A 15,870-nucleotide genomic window follows, 5' to 3' on the forward strand; every position below is an offset into this window, starting at 1 on the left:
CGCATTGATTTTTTTTGTGCTCTTTTTAAGTTCCCTATTTTTTCATTTTTTACATTTTATTCTGTCGACTGGGAAACAATTCTGTAACGATTTTCCAATAATGGGAGTTTACCTTTTGCTTTTTTTTTTTTTTTTTTTTTTTTTTTTAAATTGTATTTTTATTGAGGTTACAAAATATACAAATAGATTCTGGGTTACATTACAGTTTTCAACTTGAGCATATTTTGGCATGTAGTATAGAATTTTTAAGCTAACTTACTATAGAAATAAAGAATACAACAATGCACTTCATGTATAATATATCTTAGAAATAAAATATAACTTTCCCATTCATAAGCACATCAACTTGTAAATAAGTAACATATATATTATATATTCAACATCAAACCTCTTTTGCATTTGAATCTGATTACTTCCCAGCATATTTAACGGCCACTATTTGGCCATGGTCATTAAGGGTACAAGTAGGCGGGAATAGTAATATCAAGTTTACAGGGATAAGGGATATATTTTTATATATATAACAGAGGCAAACTATAGTGTATTAGAGCTGGTTGTAGGTGATATGTAGGTTAGATAAATACAGTTTTCAAATTAAAATAGTGGTTAGTGAAAGAATGATATATTTAAGATTATCAAATCACCTGGAGACAATTTATAGTTTGTTGCCTCTGTAATATATAGTTTGTGTCTAATAATAATTTGGGAGACTGGGTCGCAGGATACATTTTCTTATGTTTACAGAGTAAACGATATTGGGGAGCATGGACTTAATGACAAAGGATCTGAGTTCTTTATAAGGTATGGGTAATGAAGTAAGTTAGGATCAGGTTCTAAACTAGTAACAGAGATAGCAGCCATTCGGGCAAGAGAAATATAGTATGAAGAGACCTACTTATTAGACAGCCTAGCCATGCTGTGTATTGTTCTAAGTGAGAAAGCCAATATCCATATAAAGAGCTCATATTAAGTTTATTGGGAAATCTGTAGGGATCAATGTGAAAAGTAATGGGGGGTGTCGAGGTAGCTGCCATGGCAAAGTCGCATACACCAGAAGCTCCGCACTTGGAGATAAATAACCCACCCATTTTCTACAATTACTCTAAGATTTCTGCCTCAAAGGCACAAGAAAAATGTGTATGAACTGACGTTGCATTGGGCAAACCACTTGATTTTGATACATACCCAGGTTGGAGCATTGGATGGGACCATTGGAAGGCGAGGTGGTGGCAAAAGAAAACTGCAAAAGGTCCGGCTAAAACCACAGAAGCCTACTCATGATTTATCTGCCTATGGGGAGAGATGACCATCTTTTCATTGAGGCGGTAGTATCCGGCTGCTGAAGGGGTCAACCTACACTTGCATGAACCTAACAGGGAGTGGCTGAGTCACTTAAATATGTTTGCTAAGGGAGCCGCTATAGATCTACTAAAAGAGATAAACACTTTACTCGCACAATATCAATTAGCTTTCATGGAGACCTTGAAAGGTGCATTTAACCTGCCTTCCACAACAACTGTGGACAATGCCTACCTTGCTGACAAGGATAACATACAATGGAGGGGAGGCATTGCTGTTGGTCCTCGGCATCGCTGTAACCTCCTGCATCGTGATGGCGAGTTGAGTGATCCCGAAGGAGAGTGGACACAATGGCTGATGGTTGAAAATACTTAGCAACAAGAGCTAGCTGGTGAGAAAGGAGACTGTCTATTGAGAAGCCGTGAGGCAGATGCAAGTGTTTCAGTGCCCGCTTCAAGCGCTAACAATTGGTGCAGCCGTAGCTCACAGGAATGGAACAGTTAAGTCTTATGTCCCTTCCTGTCCATTTACACTTGAGTCTTATATTCACAGCAGATGGATCCCAGAGACCCCACAGGAAAGGGATCAGTTAAACCCTGAGCAGTACAGAATGCATAGATGGTTGAGTCCTATCTGTACTCAGGAATAAGTTACCAGACACTACATGAAGCATATGTCTAATGTCTCTCGTGCCATATTTGTACATGGGAACTTCTCTTGGGAAGATCATCTCATAGGACTTATGTATTGTCACAGTCTTGTAGGACTATCACTTTCTTAAATTAGTCCCGAATAAGAGAAGTTCTCTATTTGATATTAGTTCACACAACCAGGCAGTACTGGAAGTTCAACCATATTTTGAGAACTTTATTTAAGACATATAATTCCTATTTCTGTTATCTATACCATGTAACTATAAGTGCTGTTAGGTTCTTTCTATGCCTATTGTTACACAGTCCAGCGGAGCTATTTATGAGGACTAAATGGTCTGAAATGTATAGCTCTTTAATACGTGTACCATTTTAAACTCATGATTTGTTTTGTCTCATATTTGTGTGACCTCCATACTTGCAGTAAGCCACTTGATCCCCAATATTTTGATAGTAGGAGCAGCTAAAGCATCACATGTGGCCTAATCCCTTAGTTGATACCTGTATCCATCTCACTACAACATTATCTATATATGATTTGCATTTTAAATCCTACTGCTCAGATTTAATAGACTGCATACATAATTTCACCATTTTGTACAGAAGTTCATACAATAGTAATTCACTATTCTATTTATTTTTGCCGGTTAATGTACTCTATGGGGCATATGTATCAATGTGCGAGCGGACATGATACGAAGTAGCATATCATTTCCGCTACACATCGCTACACATCGATAAATGCAGACAGCAGTTCTTGTTGCTGGTGCAATGCCGCCCCTGCAGATTCGCGGACGCTAGCAGGGGGTGTCAATCAACCAGATCATATTCGATCGGGTTGATTTTTGTCCGCCGCCTCAGAGCTGGCGAACAAGTTATGGATCAGCGGTCTTTAGACTGCTGCTTCATAACTTCTGCTTCCAGGGAGCCTGAAGGCTCGCGCGGAAACAGGGGTATCAAGCACCGAATATGCCCCTATATCTGTAATTGTCCTCTGAGCAACTGGTCACTTTGTCTTGCCATTTGCGGCCGAAAGGATAGGACAAACCCTTCATCTCCTCTAACAAATGTATCCATAGTTATGCTGCAACCTAGTTGGGTAGCCATATTTTCCCTGATATGTGAGTTCAGTTAGTGTTAATTTTGTAGAGAGCCACTACTTCCTTTCCCTCTTTATATGGTTTGACAATAAACCATCAAACTCCTAGAATAAGATATAAGCTTGGTGTGATCTACCAGTTCCTAGGAATCCTAAGTGCCTTCTATCATAGTGCTGATGTAAATGCATTCCAGTTCTGAGCCAAGACAGGTCTTATCATATTTGTGTCACGCGACGCCGCTCTAGCTGTTGCTAGGGATGCGGCGCCTGCTGTTCTGCTCGTTGCCTAGGGGAGAGTCTGCTCCTGTGTGCGTGCGGCGGTGACATCATTGCCGCATGCGCCTTCCATTCTCAATCCGGTCAATATCTCCTGTGGCGCGAATTCTGCGCCAATGTAAGTTGCTCACTTTCTACCTATCACTGCCCAAGTATAGGTGCTACTTAGTGTGCTCCATGGGTGTGATTGTTACTGTATACTGGATTGCCATAACGTTATTGAACTCTGCCTGTCTGACTACTCTGCTTGCCTAACCCCTAAAGTACTGGATTGCCATAACGTTATTGAACTCTGCCTGTCTGACTTCTCTGCTTGCTTAACCCCTAAAGTACTGGATTGCCATAACGTTATTGAACTCTGCCTGTCTGACTACTCTGCTTGCTTAACCTCTAAAGTACTGGATTGCCATAACGTTATTGAACTCTGCCTGTCTGACTATTCTGCTTACTTAACCCCTAAAGTACTGGATTGCCATAATGTTATTGAATTCTGCCTGTCTGACTACTCTGCTTGCTTAACCCCTAAAGTACTGGATTTCCATACTGTTGATGAACTCTGCCTGTCTGACCACTCTGCCTGTTTAACCTTTAAACCATTGGATTGCTATACTGTTGCCGAACTCTACCTGCCTAACCATTCTATTGGTTTATCGTTGAACTGTAAATTACTGGATTCCCTTGCTGCTGATTCGTGCCTGCTTTCCGGTCTGTCTATTGGTTTGCCCTTGAACTGCCATATCCCCGGATTCCATACCTGTTGCCCCCAAAGTCTACCCTGCCTACTGTGAGTACCGCTTACCTCATTTTGCAAACTTTCTCTGCTCTGGGATATTCCCTATGATTCCAGCTTGACGCCAGGATAAGAAGACTACTGCCAAGTTTGGTCTGTTAGTGGAATTAGTGGAATATCCCAAGAGCATTACAATTTGACAGTCTCAAACGTACAATCCACCCATAGATCATTCCTATAGTTGCTATATTTTTTTTCCCTCACAGCTAGTAACATGTCCGACACTAAACCTAATCTCTGCATACAATTATACTCTGCAACCATACTCCATAATCATTACTATTCTTTCGAGTTATGGATTATTATATTCTTTTTATAGTGGCGATCCCATATGTGGCTGGTTTATGTTTTATATTTATGTTACAATAGACTCATAAGGAACCCTCACTAACAGGTTTGAAAAGGTTATCCACATCTTGCTAACTTACCAGACACTACCCCCTAACCCCATATAGTACTCTGACATTTCTTGATTCTGCTCAGAAACTCATTTTGTAGTTTCTCTCATAATTACCGCCATTATTATTATATCTGTCTATATAATATGATTAAAATATCATTATTTCTCTTTCCCTACTTTAATACATACATGAGGAATTTCCCCTTCACTTTATAATTGAACCATAAGAGGTCGCCCATTAACAATGTGTGTTTATAACTTCATTAATATTATTACCATTGCCAGCTGACAATTTTGTTCTCTTCCATTGCATAGTAACGTCCCAAACCACTGAGACTCAAAAGTAGCCTCCATAGTTTAAGGAGTACAATTTACTTTTACTTTTACATATAAACAAAAAATAAGGATTAGATAGCCAGTGAATACAGATAGTATCTGTCTAGATGAACCAAACTTCTAATGCCCAGTAAGGTTTCACACCTACAGCTCTCCCTATTGTAGTTTGTATTTTTTTATAGGCTTTTCAGCGTTTTTATGTAAAAATGAATATACTTATATATTATCTGCTATATATACAAGCTGATGTTAATGAAAAGTATCTGTATTGTATGTTACCTTTGAGTATTTGCATATCCTCAATAAAAAATACTATTTAAAAAAAAAAAAGAAGTAGGGAACTGCATATTAGAGGAAGAGGGTAAAATTATAAATGTTAAAATGACATGAAACGTCTTGACAAAGCAGATTTTTTTACACAAATAAAGGTGTCTAAGGTCAAAAAAACTAAAAATGTGAAAAGTAATACACAGTTTATGAGCGAAAAATATTATTGTACATTAAATACCCTAATTTCAGATATCATTTGTGCTAATTCCCCCATAGTATAGCTGATCACAGCCTTAATAATCTTCCATGTACATTAGACTTAAATAGAAGCTATAAACCCACAGTGTGCTCTCCTCACTCCCAAGTACACTAAACATACTTCTTTCCACTATCTCGGCCACTGATGGCGTAGTGGCAGCAAGGGGAATAATAATAGTAAGTAGAGAGGAGAGTCCTACAGAGGATGGAAGCCATGTTACTTTGACAAGGTCATATAATGTATTGGCTAGATAATGGAGGATACAACTATCACAAGTGACAATTATGCATAGGTGTATAGGCATAGTACACTAGTCTTTACAGGATATACTTAACATGTTGGACAATACTAATGATCTCTAGATCTATTTGTTGAAGAGCATAGCAATGGCGGCTACTAAATAAAAAATTGTACTCATTCCATTAAAGGGACATTGAACCCAAAATTGTTATTTCATGATTCAGACAGAGAATACAATTTTAAACAACATTCCAATTTACTTCTATTATTTAATTTGCTTCATTCTTCAGATATCCTTTGTTGAAGAAATAGCAATGATCATGGGTGAACCAGTCACACGAGGCATCTATGTGCATCCACCAATCAGCAGCTACTGAGCCTATCTAGATATGCTTTTAAACAAAGGATATCAAGAGAATGAAGCAAATTAGATAATATACGTAAATTGGAAAGTTGTTAAAAATTACATGCTCTATCTAAACCATAAAAGAAAAAATTTGGGTTTCATGTCCCTTTAAATGAATACGTTGGTTAACTCACATTAATGATAACCTGTTCATTTTAAAATACTGTAACTTCAATTTCCAAAGCTTATGGCAGAAGGCTAAACATCTATAATAAAACACCAACAAAAAACTATATTGTTCACACATATGGATATATCCAAACCATGACAGTGTCTCTTTTGAGGACTAATCGAGGGTACAGTGATTTAACTAACTCCTGCTTTCTGGAAGTCCAGTGCATGTAGGTTAGAGCAGGGAGTTGAAAGAATTAGATTGTTGGGAGTGCCGACTCTTTTCTGCAGCTTGTCAAAACCGTGCCTTGTAGTGTAATCTATCAAGAGCCTTATCTCCGGCAATCTGACTTTCCATTCCCCAGGGCTAGTTTTTCTGTCCAGAAATGTATATAACTTAAATATGCCAGCACGTTGCCACCATGGTGACTTTACACCCTTAGAAAGAGCATAAAAGAGGTATGTCGAAGCTTTAGGTAGCCAAAGAGCAGAGTTCTCATCAGGGTTATTCTTTTCCTCTTTCACTATAGAGTAACACACAGCATGGCGCGGCCTCTCTTTGTCATTGTAGGTAGTTTCGCCTGCTTGTTGGAGGGATCCAAAATGGCCGCCCACACTCTGGGGAACGAATGTATCTGTATAGCTGCCATGATATGTGGTAGATTCAGTGCTTCCATTGCTAAGATCTGTAAGCCGGCCAACCGCTCGTACATGGGCATCATTGCTTGTTGCTGCGTCCTAACAAAACTGACGCAGTGTCAGCGATAAGTCGGAGAAATAGTCATCAAGGAGTTGCGCCATCGCCGATTCCCAGTCATCTAAGGCCTCTATCATGGCCATAGTTTTGTTAAAATTTCAGAACCAGATACAGCCGTTCGATCTTCCGGATTATCCTGTACCTCTAGGTGCTATAGAGGTTCGCTTTTAGTATATATGTTTTTTTTTTTTTTTTTTAAGACGTATAAACTTTCTTTTAATCCGGTTAGAGCCAGGAGCTCTTCACACATGTCTTGCTTCTTTGGTAGCTGGCTCTCCCCCCCCCCCCTACCTTTTGCTATAAAAAAAAACAAAGAATTAGAATCCTCAGAAGGAAACAGTCTTTACAATTATTTCCTGTGATATAGTTTATATTCACTGAAAATTTTAAAACTTGAAACTGTTTTAAATGTTTTTTTCTCTTATTTTGCTATTATTATTATTATGAATGTGAATGTTTTTTAATCCTGTTTTTTTTTTTTTTTTTTTTTTTAATTGTGTTTGTTTGACTTTCTACCAGGGAGGCTTGGGGTAATACTTTTGGGGAATTTACATGAGCTTTTGTTTACCTTTCCATGCCTCCCTCCCTAAGCTTCAATGGTGTCAAAATCTTTAAAAATGTGGATTATAAATTTTGCACCAGCAATCATGATAGGAAAATCATTCTTTCCAATAATAACTAAGTTGAATGCTAAACTTCAAAGGAATACAAGAGGGCAGGCTACCCCAGTCTGCATATGTGCAAACAGATTTTGTGCTATATCTGAATATTAGTTTGTGATTGGTTAGCAGGGATTCTTTTGTTCTAGGGGACAGGGAAATCAGTAAAAAGAATAAACATAAAACAATATACTCATTTGACAAAATAAAGCAGCAGTTTTCATTGCAAAATTATTCTTATATATAAAGGTTTATAATAATGTAGTTTAAAATTTGTAAACTTGTTTCTGAACTTTGCATTGCTGTATATCATTTATTTTCTTTTTAAAATTCTTTAAAACATTTTAAATATCCAAATAACATATATTAATTTTTTTAGTTTACCTGTATTTCCATATGAAAATCCTGCTAAACCCTCTTGTATCTTCATTATGCCCAGAATATATTACAGTGTTCTACCTAAGTAAAACAACCATGGCGGCCCACATGCGCATTTTCAATAGAAATTAGCCCATGCATGCGCATTGTGCTTCAAAAGACTCCAGTATCTGTCAGTGTCTGTCAGCACATCATCACTTCAGCGCCAGAAGCCGATGAAGAGGATGATGACGTTATCATAGTAACTTCCAGCTTGGCTATTACTTACATTCTCGCCTTCATATGCTTTTTTGACCCCTTGAAACATGTAAATATTGGAATTATGGATGTAAACAGACGCTGTGTTTTGTTTTTTAAAGCGCTCTTCATTGAAGTCATCAGGGAGAAGAAGTTAATGTGGTCCTGAAGTTAGCACACATTTGGTTACGCTCGTGCACTAACTTTTTACTTTTAACTTGTAATATGCAGACTAAACCAAACACAATAAAGTTTACTTTGAGCAGCAATACTACAGGAGTGAAAAAAAGATTTAGCACGCCACTTGTAATCTGGCCCTTAAAGGGACAGTATACACCAATTTTGTATATAACTCCATGTAATAGACAATACTATAAAGAAGAATATGCACAGATACTGATCTAAAAATCCAGTATAAAACCTTTTTAAACTTACTTAGCTTACCCACTAAAAGGGGCTAGGATACAGGAACAGACAGACACTCCCCCCTTCCCTTTCCACTGCATATGAACAGACCTATTACACAACCAGGAGTCTGTATACATTAGTATACATCTTAAACTTTGGGGCTTGGTTAGGAGTCAGAAAATCAGCACAGTTATTAAAAAAATAAGCAAAACTATACATTTTTACAAAAGCACTCCCAGATGGGCTATATAAACGGATCATCTACAAAATGTTTATGCAAAGAAAAATCTAGTTTACAATGTCCCTTTAACATCGGGATACTCAGATCATCAAAATCCTAATTTTTATTATACCATCTAATGTTACAATTGGTGGTTCATCAAAATCAAGTGTTTTTGGCACTTTTTGTGGCAGAAAAGACCACTTTTAGTTTCAATGCAATCATAATAGAACTTTTTCAGCCATTCCCGCAGCCCTATTTTTAACAATTCAACACCTGAGGGCACATGATAAAGCTCCAAAATAGCCTTTTGGAATCTTTGTAAGTATTCCAAGACTATTTGGAATCATTTAGAGGTGTATTAGCAAAAATGGTATAAGTTAATTAAAGCTCTATTTTATAGTTCGACTGCAGTGGCCAGGGAACACATTTTATATATGTATAGGTTTATTTACATATGTACACTCACCGGCCACCTTATTAGGTACACGTCTTCAATTGCTTGGTAACACAAATTGCTAATCAGCCAATCACATGGCAACAACTCAATGCATTTAGGCATATAGACGTGGGAAGACGACTTGCTGAAGTTTAAACCGAGGATCAGAATAGGTAAGAAAAGGGGTTTAAGTGACTTTGAACATGGCATGGTTGTTGGGGCCATATGGGCTGGTTTAAGTATTTAAAAAACTGCTGATATACTGGGATTTTCATGCACAACCATCTCTAGGGTTTACAGAGAATGGTCAGAAAAAGAGAAAATATCCAATGAGCGGCAGTTGTGTGGATGAAAATGCCTTGTTGATGTCAGAGGTCAGAGGAGAACAGGCACTGGTTTGAGATGATAGAAAGGCAACAGTAACTCAAATAACCACTCATTACAACCAAAGTATGCAGAATACCATTTCTAAATGCACAACATTTCAAACCTTGAAGCAGATGGGCTACAGCAGCAGAAGACCACAACGGGTGCCACTCCTGTCAGCTAAGAACAGGAAACTGAGGCTACAATTCGCACAGGCTCACCAAAATTTGACAATAGAAGAACGGAAAAACAATCCCTGGTCTGATGAGTCTCGATTTCAGCTGCAACATTTAGATGGTAGGGTCAGAATTTGGCGTAAACAACATGAAAGCATGAATCCATCCTGCCTTGTATCAACTGTTCAGGCTGGTGGTGGTGGTGTAATGGTGTGGAGGATATTTTCATGGCACACTTTGGGCCCCTTAGTATCAATTGAGCATCGTTTAAACACCACAGCGTACCTGAGTATTGTTGCTGACCATGTCCATCCCTTTATGACTACAGTGAACCCATCTTCTGATGGCTACTTCCAGCAGGATAATGCACCATGTCACATAACTCAAATAATCTCAAACTGGTTTCTTGAATGTGACAATGATTCACTGTACTCCAATGGCCTCCACAGTCACCAGATCTCAATCCAATAGAGCACATTTGGGATGTGGTGGAACGGGAGATTTGCATCATCGATGTGCAGCCGACAAATCTAGAGCAACTGCATGATGCTATCATGTCAATATGGACCAAAATGTCGAAAGAATGTTTCCAACACCTTGTTGAAAATATGCCACAACGAATTAAGGCATTTCTGAAGGCAAAAGGGGGTCCAACCCGGTACTAGCAAGGTGTACCTAACAAAGTGGCTGGTGAGTGTATATGTAGTGATTATGTGATATACTGCACAGCTAAGGGGATCTGTAGAAAAAGTGAAATCAGGACCCCAACATCTAGAAATGGTGTGCGTCAATCTCTTTCTTTTAATGTTTGTTTTTAAGTCACACTTGCAATGTCATGATTGTCACTATCAATACAGTCTTCATAATCAGGCTTTCAAACAGGATTATTCAATAGTGAATTAAAACGAAACCTGTTGCAATCCGAATCTATCCTCATCACTGGTAAACAATTTGAATACAATTTGTATCTAGGCATGATGGAAATATTGAGCATGTTTTCTCAATGACTTCATTGTTACTTTTAATAAATAACTATATGCTTTTATTGGTTTGAAAGCACCGTTTTCTAATTTGGAGTGATCTGCATCTGAAAACAAGAAGACTATGGGGTTCTAATAGAAGGACTTGATGCATGTCAAATAGATTTTAACAGTGCCAGAACTGTGAAACGTCAAACTGCTCAATTGCAATTTTGTAGCTGCAAAGGAAAGGCTCAAACGAGACTGCGGCTTTGCAAACATATTTTGAAAGGAAATACATCTTCGTAAGTGGGCTTTCAAATGAGATTGACACGTTTGTGACTGCAAAATCCAGACACTTTTACAAAGTAATTTATAAAAAAAATAGAGGTCCAAGTGAAAAAGTATGTTTTACAGTTATTGCGCCTACATTATTGAAGTCCTATTAACGAAGGCACAAACCATATTAAAAAGTGTAGCGATGATGCAATTGATGATTGTGACATACGCGGATAACTAACTCTGCACGAGTCACTTGTTTGGCACAGAAAGGGTTTACAGGCCCTTTCTACCTTAATCAGTTTGTCACAGTGTAGCCACTCTATGCCAAAAACTCCTCTTTAATGCCACCCACACTAAACTATCTCTAAACTGCCACCCACCTAAGCTTATTATATGGGGAATCTTAAGGAAAAACCCAGACTTACAGATTGAAGATCCCAAAAACAATTTAGCAAAAAATAATTTAAAAAACACAGTAATAATATTATCACTGTCTCTTTCCGTAATGTGGTTAAAATATTAGGCAAAGGCAAAACGTAATAAAGAAACATTGCATTTATATAAGAAAAAGTGTTTACAAATAAAATTACATACAACAGTTTTAAAACAAAAGGAGAAAATATTTCAGAGCCTTTGGGGGCGATTTATTAACTTGCGGGTAGACATGATTCACTGTAGCGAATCATGTCCGCCCGACATTGATAAATGCCAACAGCATACGTTGTTGACATTTATCATTGCACAAGCATTTCTTGTGAAATGCTTGTGCAATGCTGCCCCCTGCACATTCACGGCCGCTAGCACGGGGTGTCAATCATCCCGATCGTATCTGATCGGTATGATTGCTGTCCGCCACCTCTTACGACCGCTGCTCACCGGAAACTTCAGGGATAGATTGCAGCATCCGCTGCTTGATAAATCTACTCCTATAACTTTGCCTAAAGAAATATAGACTCTGTTCCAGGGAAATTAAATTGAAATTGGTCAGACATCCTGTTATGAACAGCTTCCCATGTAGAATGACAATATTGTATTGTTGAAATCAAAGTTATATACCATTTTCTTTTAGATTTTGGGTCAGGCCCCTTTTCACAGTTGGAAAATAGAGTGACCACACCTCACCTTTTTGTTATTAATATCCAGTACATAAACACAGATAGGCAGTCCCCTTGTGTCAGGGTTTTGTTAGGACTTAGTACTGTTCCTTTAAGTCTTAATTACTTTACCCCTATATAAGGCTCCTCCTCACTCTAATCTATGCTTGGTAATTTGTTGCACTTGTTCACCTCAAGAGCCTGTGAAGACACCTAGCCTATCCCTGCTGCTCTGCTCGGATCCTTGTTTCCCTACTCACTAGGTTGTGAGTTCTCCTGTCAAAAGACCCTGTTCGTTCATATAGGTATTTGCGGAAATACCTTCTCTACCCTCCTTGAAAGATTGAAGCTGATTCTTTTTGCCGGTTCCTCTGCTGATCCGTTCAGCGTGTGACGTCAGACCCGGCATCCGGCCCTGCAGATTCAGCGTGTGCTCCTCTCTCATCGTAAAGCTGTGTTTCCCTGTCGCAGCACCATAACTAACTCTGCTAAACTTACCTGGTATTTCTCCGGATCCTGGTCTGTATCTGTTACTTATTTACTATCAGAATTATACTTGCCTATGTACTTGTACTACGGACTGCCATATACACATACTAAATACTGCCTACAGGTGATATCCAGACTTCCTCCCAAGAGACATGCTTATAGCGCTTAAGGCAAATATTCTCAATATTGATTTCTGTGTCACTCTCCAGCTCAATTCATCTGCTGCCAAACTGTTTAGTTGTGTATCACCTAATTGAGATATAATCCTCTCATTGTTTGATCTGTAACATATTAAGCTTTATTTTCATACGCTACCTAAGTTTAACAAGTATTCATATACATATCAAACCAGAGCATTGTGACATTCATCCTGCAACATATATATCTATATCATTGGGTGATTGCGGGTGTGTATGAATATTGTATATATTTTATCCTGTATGAGATGTGTGTATGATATTCCTTATGCCAAAGGATTTAATACACTTCAACTACAAACTACCTTTGCCTATTTGTGAACACTGCTTACATAACTTCTAAGTTGCGTGAAGGCTCTGTATCTCTCTGTATCCCTACAGAAGAGACCCTCAGTACGATGAGCATAACAGAATTCTAATAAGTTAAGTCTTACAGAATTCGAGGTATGGTGTGAGGCTGAGTGGTCCTGCTAGAATAAGGATACTAGTTCACCCATTCAAAGTTTATATCATTGCAGTGTTTCACATCCTGACATACTTCCTCACATATCTTGGCATATTCTTGACATATTACCAAGCCATAAAAGATAGTGTACTGGTATTCAGCAATATGGATATAAGTGTGTTAGCAAACAGGGTTGGATCCCTAGCCCAGAGCATGGATAACATGATCCAGGGGTTGAGAGAGATACAACTGGAGAATCAAAATATCAGAAAGTTTATAAATGATCATCTTGCTAGCAAACCACCTGTTGCTGAAAGTACATCAGAGCCTGTGGTCAGTCCTCCTGACAAATTCTATGGGGATAGGTCTATGTACAGAGACTTCAGAAATTCATGTACTTTATTGTTTACTTTAAGGCCTAAATCCTACCCCACAGACAGAATTAGAGTCCTAACTGTCATCTCTTTTTTGAGAGGTGAGGCTAGATCTTGGGCTGATACCTTTTATGAGAATGATGATCCTATCTTAAATTCTCTGGATACTTTTTTTAGTGCTATGTCCCTTTTGTATGAAGACCACAATAAACAGAGTACAGCAGAAACAAAGTTAAGATCCCTACGCCAAGGGAAAAGAATTGTTGAAGAATATATAACGGATTTTAAAAGATGGGCACCCGATACCTTGTGGAATAACCCAGCACTGAGGAATCAGTTCCGTCATGGACTCTGTGATGCATTAAAAGATGAGTTAGCAAGAGGTATCATTCCTGATGATTTGGAAACCCTAATGACTCTCTGCATAGGAATTGATAGAAGACTTAGAGAAAGAAAGTCTGAAAAATCTACTGTCGACTCTAGTACTAAGAAGCATTCTACATACCATTTCTACCCTTCCACTTTGCCATCTAGGTCCACAGATGAACCCATGGATGTAGCTGTTATTCGAGGTCCATTAAAACCAGAAGAGAAAACCAGACGTAAATTACTCAATTTGTGTCTCTACTGCGCAGAAAAAGACCACACTGTCAGGGACTGTCCTGCACTCCTTCGACAGAAAAAGGGTAAGACACCACTGAGTGAACATGCTCTCAATATGGTGAATAAAGTAACATCACACTTATCACTGCCTCTCTCCTTACAGTGGCATCACTTGAAGATAAACGTTCAGGCCGTAATTGACTCTGGAGCTTCTGGGAATTTCGTGGATACTGCTTTTGTCATAAATAATAATATCCCACTAATAAAAAAGAGTGTTGCACTGGCTATCCGTTTGGTTGATGGCTCTTTTTTTAGTTCCGGTCCTATTACACACCACACTATCCCTATTACTGTTATATCAGGTTCCGGTCATACAGAGTTGATTTCTTTTGATGTGCTCCCTACTTCGGTATACCCCATGATACTTGGTTTAAAATGGTTAATTAAACATAACCCTTCTATATCTTGGAAGGATGCTTCTGTTACCTTTACATCACAGTTTTGCAAGCAGTTTTGTTTTGCTTCACATACCCTCTGTCACATAACTGAGCAGACTCTACCTAAATGTTATGATGAGTATACGGATGTATTCGACAAGGTTGAGGCACAGTCATTGCCGCCCCATAGACCTTATGACTGCCCTATAGATCTAATACCTGGTAGTACCATTCCATTTGGGCACATATACCCTTTGTCACAACCTGAGTTGGCTCATTTAAAAGAGTATTTGGATGAGAACCTGAAAAAAGGGTTTATTAGGCCCTCAACTTCTTCAGCAGGGGCAACCATGTTTTTTGTAAAGAACAAAGATGGTAGTCTTCGCCCCATTATTGACTATAGACAGTTAAATAAATGTACAAAGAAGAACAGATACCCCCTGCCTCTCATTCCTGAACTAATTGAACGTTTACAGGGTGCCACCATCTATACCAAACTTGATCTCAGAGGTGCTTACAATTTGATCAGGATGAGGGCAGGGGATGAATGGTTAACAGCTTTCCGTACACGGTACAGACTTTATGAATACACGGTTATGCCGTTTGGCTTATGCAATGCCCCAGCGACATTTCAGTGTTTTATAAACGATGTTTTTCACGACCTATTAGATGTTTGCATTGTCATATATTTAGATGACATTCTTGTTTATTCTGACACTTTTGAGAACCATTTGTCACATGTAAAACAAGTTTTAGATCGTTTAAGGGCTCATCGTTTATATGCAAAGTTAGAAAAATTTATTTTTAACACTAACACTATTTCCTTCTTGGGTTATTGCATTTCCCCTAATGGCATCTCTATGGAGTCTAGTAAAGTTGAAGCCATCACCAACTGGCCTACTCCAACTAGTAAGAAGGAGATCCAAAGATTCCTTGGGTTTGCGAATTTCTATAGGAGATTTATTAAGAACTTCTCCCATATTGTCAAACCTTTAACTACTTTAACACGGAAAGATGTTAAATTTCTATGGAATCAGAAAGCTGAGGATTCCTTTACCACTCTCAAAAGCAAGTTCATTTCAGCCCCTATTCTACAATTCCCAGACCCCAGATGTCATTATACGCTTGAGGTTGATGCTTCAGAGTATGCTATAGGGGCTGTTCTCTCTCAGAGACCCTCTCAAAGCGAACCCATGCATCCGGTGTCATACTAC

The sequence above is a fragment of the Bombina bombina genome, chromosome 4 (genome assembly GCF_027579735.1).
Source record: "Bombina bombina isolate aBomBom1 chromosome 4, aBomBom1.pri, whole genome shotgun sequence".
Classification (NCBI taxonomy): Eukaryota; Metazoa; Chordata; class Amphibia; order Anura; family Bombinatoridae; genus Bombina; species Bombina bombina.